General features: G+C 35.2%; 1 long non-coding RNA gene across 1 annotated transcript; it reads left to right on the forward strand.

Annotated features, from left to right (window-relative positions):
* Positions 1-1,138: 1,138 nt before the first annotated feature.
* On the forward strand, positions 1,139-8,314 carry LOC143694213 (uncharacterized). The gene is made up of 3 exons (XR_013182566.1): positions 1,139-1,286; positions 3,572-3,647; positions 8,227-8,314. It is a non-coding gene; the product is annotated as an uncharacterized LOC143694213 (long non-coding RNA).
* The last annotated feature ends 659 nt before the right edge of the window (positions 8,315-8,973 follow it).

Here is an 8,973-nt window from a genome sequence, read left to right on the forward strand (position 1 = left end):
TTCCTTCCTGAACTCACAGATACTGATATCTTCAAATGTATGTATTGTCTCATAGACTTTGATATGAAAAGTATAACATGTAAAAGTATTCTGAAGAATTTGACTTCTTCTTGTATTACACTTGAATAAGGCTTTACAAACAGGATAAAACTCTATCTTGTATAAAAAAATTAGCATTTTTTCACATCTTTCAAAATATCCTCTTTATGGACAGTTGATGAGTACTACCTTTTTGGTTAAGACTTCTTTTAACTCTGCATCACTCTGGTGGTAACCTCCCTCTGGTGACATAGCGCTAATTTGTGACTTCTGATGTGATGAAGAAAAATATAAGCATTCCCTAAACAATGGGAATAAATAATAACCAATTTTTTAAGACAATTTCCATCCCAAAAATGTGACTACCCCAGAGTATGGGACTGATTAATATTTGGTGGCGAAACAGAAATTGAAAAACCCCCAACACCACAAAAGCAGGTAATGATGATGTAGCCTGCCCAATTTACATGCCTTTCAGGGCTTTTCCCTTGTCTGTTTAGGCAATGAAACCTTTGCATTCCATAACAAAAAGATTTGTAACCTTTTCTGATTTATACTGCATGCTATAACATACTTCACTCCATTATTCAACATAGCATTCATTTTTTAAATTCTGTGGAGTCATTTCCTCAACAGTTTATACCAGCAAATTTCACAGCTTGTTCATTACAAACAGAAGCAAAAAAGAAATCCTTTTTTGGGGAAGATAATTAGTTCTTCCAACATTCTGATTTATTAAATACTAGTAGCATTATATATTCTTTAAGTGAGGGGGCTGTACAGGATAGTTTCCAATTTACCAATCATGACAGAAACATAGTCTCATCACTGCAAGGGGCCTTGAGTTGTTTGATTTATTTCTCTGTCCAAAGGAAGAAGCAGCTGTACCGAGGTCATTTCTGATGAATATTTGTGCAAAGTGTACTTAAAGACCTCCAGTAATGGAGACTCCATAATCTTCCCAGGCACTCTATTCTGATGCTTCATTATCCTCCTAGAAATTTTTCCTGCTGTCTGCCCTGAACCTTCAGTTTGACAATCAGCTTAAACTTATACCTGCAGGCCATGATCTAATCACTTTTTTCATTATAAAGTTTCGGTTGACTCACCTGCAGCCACGTAATTGCTCTTGCTGACTGAAGGGAGGTGGTGGAATCCTGTGCATGGGAAAAGGAAAAGGGTGCAACTGCAATCCACATTTTCAGACTATTATTTCCTCCCCTATGCAGCACAGATATCAAGAACAGGTAGGCATCCTCCTGTTGCCAGCAATCTGTTATTTCACTTCTCTCTTGGTCTCTTGTTCCTTAAAGAGGACAGACAACTGCAAAACATGTCTTGACACAGCCTTCCACTTTGACAACAAACAAGTTACGCTTTTTTTCTGAGAAGCATTTTTTATGGACCTGTGCATTGCTCTTGTGATATTTCAATGTATTAAATTATTACATTAAACACAGTAATTTGGATTACAAAATAATTTCAGGGAAACAGTATCAAAATCCTTACTAAAATAGAAATATGTGACATTTTATGTTCCTCTTGCAACCCCACAGCCTGTCAGCCTGTGCTCATGGAGATTTGCTCCTGACAGGTTCATAATATCTGTTACTCACCTCTTTGTTCTCTTCTAGGTGCCTTTTAATTCCAGTATTTTCCTGGGAGTTAATGGGATACTTCAATAATTCTTTGATGCCAGCTTTTTTACTCTTTTACAGATAAATACCATGATTGCCTTTTTCAGTTTTCAAGTATTTTATCTGCCTTCCACTAATGGTTCTCAAAGAGCTAATAGCTCTGAAAAGTCTTGTCACTTTTAAAGTACTCCAGAATGAATTTTATTGGTTATGGCTGATTTTAAAATTTCCAACTCAAGTACATGCTAACCTTACTCTGCTCTGTAAAAGACAGAGGTCTTGCCCCTTTGTCATTGATATTGATTGGACTATCTACTGCTTGCACTTGACATTTTGGTTTAAATTGATGCAAGAAGACATTAAATACATTTGCCTTCTAAGCATCATCAATCAGTTGCGTTCTTGGTTGAATACAGCACCACTGTCTTTATTCACTGTCTTCCCACCACTCATACTCTTGTAGATGATTTCATTTGGAGTTACATCCCTTGCCTAGTTGCTTCACATTTTTTCTTTCTGATTTTGCCCCTCTATGCTTATGTTTTCCTTTTGGTCTTATTTTCATTTTTTGTATCCTCCCTTGTTCTGTGTGAGGCTCATGGAAATTCAAAATTGAATCAGACTGGTTTAGTAGTAAAGAAAAGGTTGTTATTTCTGTTCTGTGATTGTTTTGCTTTTGTTGCATACATTTGAGTTATTTTATAACCTAAGACTTTGTATATGAACATGTGGGTACAGAAACAGTTTCATGACCTCCTCTTTCCTGGATTTTCTTAGTTTGATTTTTCTATTCACTTTATTTTAAGGAAATTACTAACTTCCTGAGTTGGTAATTTTATTTTGTGTAGGATATAAATGTATATAATTTTGTAAGTTTTCCTAGTATATTAACAGCATGAACTACTGATAGTTTAAAAAGTTGTCAAAATGATTAAAAATGAGTCCCTACAGCAGGTTTGGCCAGTTTTACAATATTATTGGTTAGAATTTCCTTTAAAATCATATTTACCAGTTGTGGTATTATCAAATCATTAAGTTAACTATTTCAAGATCCTTGTCCTAATCATTAGATATTTGAAGCTTGGTGCCTACCTAAGACATAAAAAAAATTTGAGATCACAGTTCAACAGGCTTTTTTGATTTGATGGGAAAACACCAAGTAAAATATTCGCTGTTGATCTCCCCTTCCATTGTGTGAAGGTTCTTATATTTTGTTCCTTACTGGGACTAAGTATGTCAGCTTCTTTGATTCTGGAATTAAAACCCATAGATCTTGCTGTGAACTCAACCACATCTCCCACCATGCAGCAGATAGAATCTCACTGAGATGGCCCCAAACCAAGGTCTTACTGACAAGGACTGAAATCATATAAAGTGAGTAGTGAATAGGTTCTAATTTGTGAATTTTAATCTAGGACTGAAATAGAAGGTTTGAAAATTTTTATTTGAGAGTATTTTGGCACAGATTTTGTTAATCATCTGATATGATCAAAAAAACCCAGAGACTTCATGTTTTGCAAAAACTCTGTGTTCTTACATGCTACCCTTATGTCTGGTAGAAAACCAAGTTCATGAGGTGTCTTGCAGTACTTTAAGTCAGTGTGTTATGAATGCTGCTTTAATAACTTACTGTGGAGAAGAAGAGTACTAAGTTTAATCACACAGCTAATGTCACAATGTCACCACCCCCTTAACAGCTAAATGATAAAAGTGAGGACACATCAGCATGAATTGTTAAGGCCTGTACATTATTCATTTAAACATCTGCTGTTGGTTCCTCTTTACATATGGGAATAAATTATACCACATCAGCACATTCTTCATGCTTTGTGTTTAAGCATTTAAAAGTTTTTTTTTTTCTATTATTAATACTATTTTTTCTGCTTGGTTGGCAGCCCATGAAGTTATCAGTGCCAGTGACTACAGCCAACAGTGTGACATTTGGAGCACAGGTGTCATTATGTACATGCTGTAAGTAGCTTGTAAAAGTAATATAAAATGTACAGACCCATTTATAATACAAGTACTTACAATTTTGCACTGAAATAAAAAATAAGCCTGTGTGCTAAATCTTCAAAAAGAGTGAACTTTTATAATTGCTTGTATGTAAGCAATAAAAATTTCTATGCAAAATGAAGTAAAAGATAGAGTTCAGTATTAAAAACTGAGTATTTGATTTATGGACCACTAAACAGTCTGCAAATAAGAGAATACTGCAGTGAAACACCATATAATCGAACTGAGAGTTAGGCCTCTCTTTTCCATTGTTGTGTGGATCTATAAATGAAGACTGAGTAGTTGATTTACAGATTATTGGTCAAATTCTGACATGGATTGCTCAAACTGTGCAATCAGGGTAAAGACTTTTCTTGTCCACCTCTGACTGTGGTAACTCTGGAACTGAGTTGTTCCAGGGCTGCCAGGTCTCCTTGTACAGGTAAACTGTGTCTCTTGGAAGTTTATTAGTTTGCTGGTATAAGATGAAGAAACGAAACTTTACGGTTGTAAGACTATGTGGATATTTATATTGAAGTCTTTCATAATTTAGAGCATTTGTCTTGGCTACAAAATAATTTTTCCTCTCTGAAAAATCTTAACCCACCTATACCAGCTAAAAAATATGAAAAGGTACTCCAGTAATTGAAAATGAATTCTTGTAAAGGATGTACATTACTGTGCATATGATGCAACCAAAAAGTCACATTTTTTTCAGGGATGTTTTTCTGTCATAATGCATTTACATGCTTTTTCTCCCCACTTTGTGTTTTACTTCTCTCAGTTGCCACCAGATAATGTTTTGATGCCAATATTTTACAACACCATGACCATGATTTCATTGGTTATTATTTCTGTTCTGTGATTTGCTTCTGTTGCATACATTTGGGTTCTTTTACAACCTAAGACTGTACAAGGACATGTGGATACAGACACGGTTTCACCCCCTCCTCTTTTCTGGATTTTCTTAGTTTGATTTTTCTTTTCACTTTATTTTGGTACCTCAGCTTCTTTTCTGTACAATTAGCTCACTTTTCTTCTTGTGACAGTGCAATGAACTGCTCATAGCTTTATTACCTTTATTTTTATTCATTTTTTTTTGTTTCTAAAATCCACGTGCACAATTTATGCTGATACATATTGAGTTTTATTGTACTTAATGATATTAATGTCTACATCATAGCACTAGGATTTGTAAAACATAGTAGAGTATATTACAAAATGTTTGGTAGAACTGGGGTGATTTGACTGGCTAATAAGAATCCAGAGCTGCGCCTGCAATCAGCACAATTCACAGCTCAGAACTTGTAAAATTCAGAGCAGTGAACTGTGTTGATTGCAGCTGGAGCTTAGAACTTCTGACCTTCTTCCTTAATTAGCAATATAAATATTTCTTAAAATTAGCATTTTGTAATCACAACAGTGTCAGAACAAAGTAGCATTAATTCACCCCTTGTTGTGTTGACTACCCAAGAATGAAAACACCGTGTATAAATTAATAGAATGCAATTCACACTCCTTTTTATTGCTTAATTTGAAAACAGTAATACAAAAGCCATAAGATCATCTTCTGATTTTAATTCTGCTTTTGCAAATTGCTTTTCTTCCCACCCTGAATAATGGCTTGTGCTCCTGGTGCTCCTCTAATGGCTTAAGGATACTGTCAGTGGCATTATTGCCACCAGTGTCACTTTGACCCTTCCTGGCTCCAGCTAATGCTTCCCTGCTAAATCCCTGGCTGCCCTGGCTCCCTTGTCCATGTAGATGGCATATTCCATCTTGGTGCCAGGGCTGTTATTGCCACCACAGGCTGTGTCTGCACCTAGATGGGGACACAAGCTCTGAGGTGACTCTAGAACTCTGTTAATGCAGAGTTTCCTCTGCACAGTGTGGTAAGGCCAGCCTGGTGGATTTTTATGTGCAATCTAAGGTGTGCTCTACACTTCCCATTTAATTTCTATCTTAACACATAGAAGCATCCACAATAGTAACCAGCAAAAAGAAAATCCATTAAAATACAAAAGTGTGCCAGCACATTGAAGGATTAGAGCAGCAAGAGTCCTGCTGCCTGTCATGCTCCGAGAGTGTGGCCTGTGTGCTGCGGTCTAATAGGAAAGGGTCAGGGGATTCTTTTTCCTGGGCAATCTGCACTATTGGATTTCTTCCTCATTCTTCCAGGTGTGCTTTGGCCCCCACAGTAGTTCTCAAAAACCTTTGTGCAGCTGAAGAAACCTGGGATGCCTAATAAATTACTTCCTGCATTACAGCAATAAGAAACCTATTAAGAAAGTGTGGTAATTCTTGCTCCTTTCTAAAGGCACAGAAAATTTCTTCACAGATTTTCGAGGTGCCATATGATATGTTTCACCTACTTAACTTGATTTCTTCAGCTAAAGTTATCTGTTGTCTGTCACTGCCTTAGTCTGGAGAGAATTTAGTCCTATTTGTGCATAGCAGAATAATGGGCATTGTCACCAGCCAATACTTAGGGTATCATGTCCTGAAATGAATGCATTCTGCCCCTTTTCTGTTCCTTAAATTGAGTTCCATGTGGATTTAAGTCCTGAGGGAGACTGGGAAGGAGAACTGCAGGATAAAAGAAAACCTCAACTTTTGTCAAAGATATTTTGAGATTAAAAGTTTTGGGGAAAATGCACCAAAATATTAATTTTATATTTTACCTTAAAAATTAAAACCATGTGAATGGAACAACACAGTGTTTTGCTTTGATATAAAGTGACAGGCATCCTTCACCAGGATTTGACAACTACATTTTTCAGTACTGACTTCTGCGTTTTGGGAATAGAACTAAAAAAAATTATTTGTTGCAAATAATTTATTTGATGAAGTTAGCTTCTTTTTTTGTTTGTTTTAAATGGTCATGAAAAGGAGTATCAGTTTCTCAAAAGTATTTGCTATATAATTCTTGCAAGTCACTTGTGCATGGATAGTATGATGTAAAATCTATTAGGAGTTTAATCTTTGTTAGTTTTGATTGAAAACACAGACCACATGATACAGTTTTCCATTCTGTGTGATTATTAAAACACAGATCAATACTTACTTTTGAAGTATATTCTCTAATAATCATTTAAAGTTGATGTTTCTGGTTCATACCCGTGCTGGTACATAGTCACAGAAACCCAATACCAGGTGTCTGATATTGAATCTTCTTTTTTTATAGGAATAAATTTGTTTTAGTTTAATACGTTTCTTTTTTTCTTATTTAATTGTTTCCACATCGTTATGAATAGAGTCAGTGTAAAGGAAGCAGATGACAAAGAAAGATTAAATTGAAGATACAGATACCACATTTATTCAAATATTTTACTCAAAAGAACAGAAATTAGATACAGGACAAGAACGCAGCTTAGATATATTTTTATGAATATGGGTACTCTTAATATAGACACTTACGGTAGGTTTTCACATTTTTCTGACATGTCTTTTTTATTACCATATTTCTATTGATAAATAACATTTGATGTGGCCAAACAAAGCAACAGTCACACTACATAGGTAAAGGAGATACATCTAAATAGCAGAACAAAGAGTGAAGAATTGAAAATTATGCTTTGTTTCTCTCGGTATTTCTGCTTTATTTTTTTGTTCTGAAAAATATTTTTCTATGAATCTGAGTTGCTTTAATTTACTCTTACTCTATGAAGAATAACATCCTAGACTGAGACTTTAACACATTTCATAGATTTTAAGAATTTAGAGCTGAGTTCTGAATATCAGCACAGTTGACTTTAGGGATACAAGTGCCTTCTATATATGACTAATTCGACATATAAAAAAATCTCCTGAATAAAAGCTTACAGAATAAAAAAGTATCTGGGAACTCTTGTAATGCATCCATGATTTGTTTGAACTAAACCCTGTTATTAGAAAGACATGTCACTGGGTCTCCAGTGCCCAAATTGAGAGTGGTCTGTTTTGTCTTGTGGCTGTTGTTTCAGTTCTTGTGACTGTTATTAACCCACTAGTCTAAAAACATTGGCCCATGAATTACTGGTGGTTCTTATCACTTCAATGTAGTGGTTGTTAGTACAGAACTGTTGAAATGTTTGATGGAAGATATTACTTGGACATGGAATAGAAAGAAATGATAAGTACCCAGTGTGTGCAGTAAACATCATTTCTGAGATAGAAACACTGCACACAATGGCAGAAAGTTAGCCAAGGGATTTGGGTGGGTGAATTAGGGAGTAAAATACTCTGTGTGTTCAGTTTAATATTTCCTAGCTGGTACTTCAGTTGTTTCCTAGTAAACCTTTGGCTACTACTTAAAAAATCCATACAACAGCAATTACTTTTTATCTATGTGGAAACCTAGTTACAAAGATTAAATCACCTCTTAACCTCATAACCTTTTTCCTTTAAATCTCTCTGAGAGACATGCTTTTAGAACTTGAGTCACTTTTGTAGAGTTCTCTGAAGTTTTCCCAGTCCTGCCAACTTTTTGATTTCGGAGTGATCCCATAATACACAGTTTTAGTGAAAAATAGTAGGTATTCATTCACTGACCCTAATTTTCTTGTACCTTTTACAGCAGGCTTGGAAGAAAAGCTTTTAAAATAATAAGAAGGGAGGACCTCTGCTTTGAAAAATTTGGAATGGGAAATAGTTACCAAAGCTGGTAAGTACACAATGCTCTCACAGAATAAGTGTTGACTACATTGCAATGAATTCCACAATTACAGTAGTTGTGATATTTTTCTTAGCTTTTAAGTAGTATATGTTTTCTGAAAAGCAAAATTGATGTTAAAAATAAATTGACATAAATGATATTGTGAATGAATTTCATAGCACTGTAAGAAGAAAGGTCTCTGCTGTATTAAAGCACTCAGTTGATAATGTGTCTTGTTGTTAGTAGAAATGAGAGGTTTAAAGTTGTGGTTTTCATTCCTAGAAGAATGAGTTTTGAAACTACTTCTGAAAGTTGATGCTGTTCACGAAATCACAGCTAATGAGTTGCTTGATAAGCAGTGGATAGCTGAATTTTGAGGAGATGCAGTTTCTTTCCCTTGTATTGTACCCCGTACTTTTATGGTATGTAAAGTTGCTGTATTGCCTCAGTGGAATCCAGTAGGTTGGAAAATTTTAAAAAAATGCCATCTAAACATCATAACACTTGTTCGGGGTCTGATCCAAAGCTCCCAAATCCATTAGCATGTTTTACTTGTATCCCATGGGCTTCTGATAAACCAGTTAACTAAGAGAATCTTTACACTGTATTCTTTGCCCAAACCAACTTTACCTGGTTTCTTACAGGTTTTGACATAATATAGAAATATGG

Source organism: Agelaius phoeniceus, chromosome 6 (genome assembly GCF_051311805.1).
Source record: "Agelaius phoeniceus isolate bAgePho1 chromosome 6, bAgePho1.hap1, whole genome shotgun sequence".
NCBI lineage: Eukaryota > Metazoa > Chordata > Aves > Passeriformes > Icteridae > Agelaius > Agelaius phoeniceus.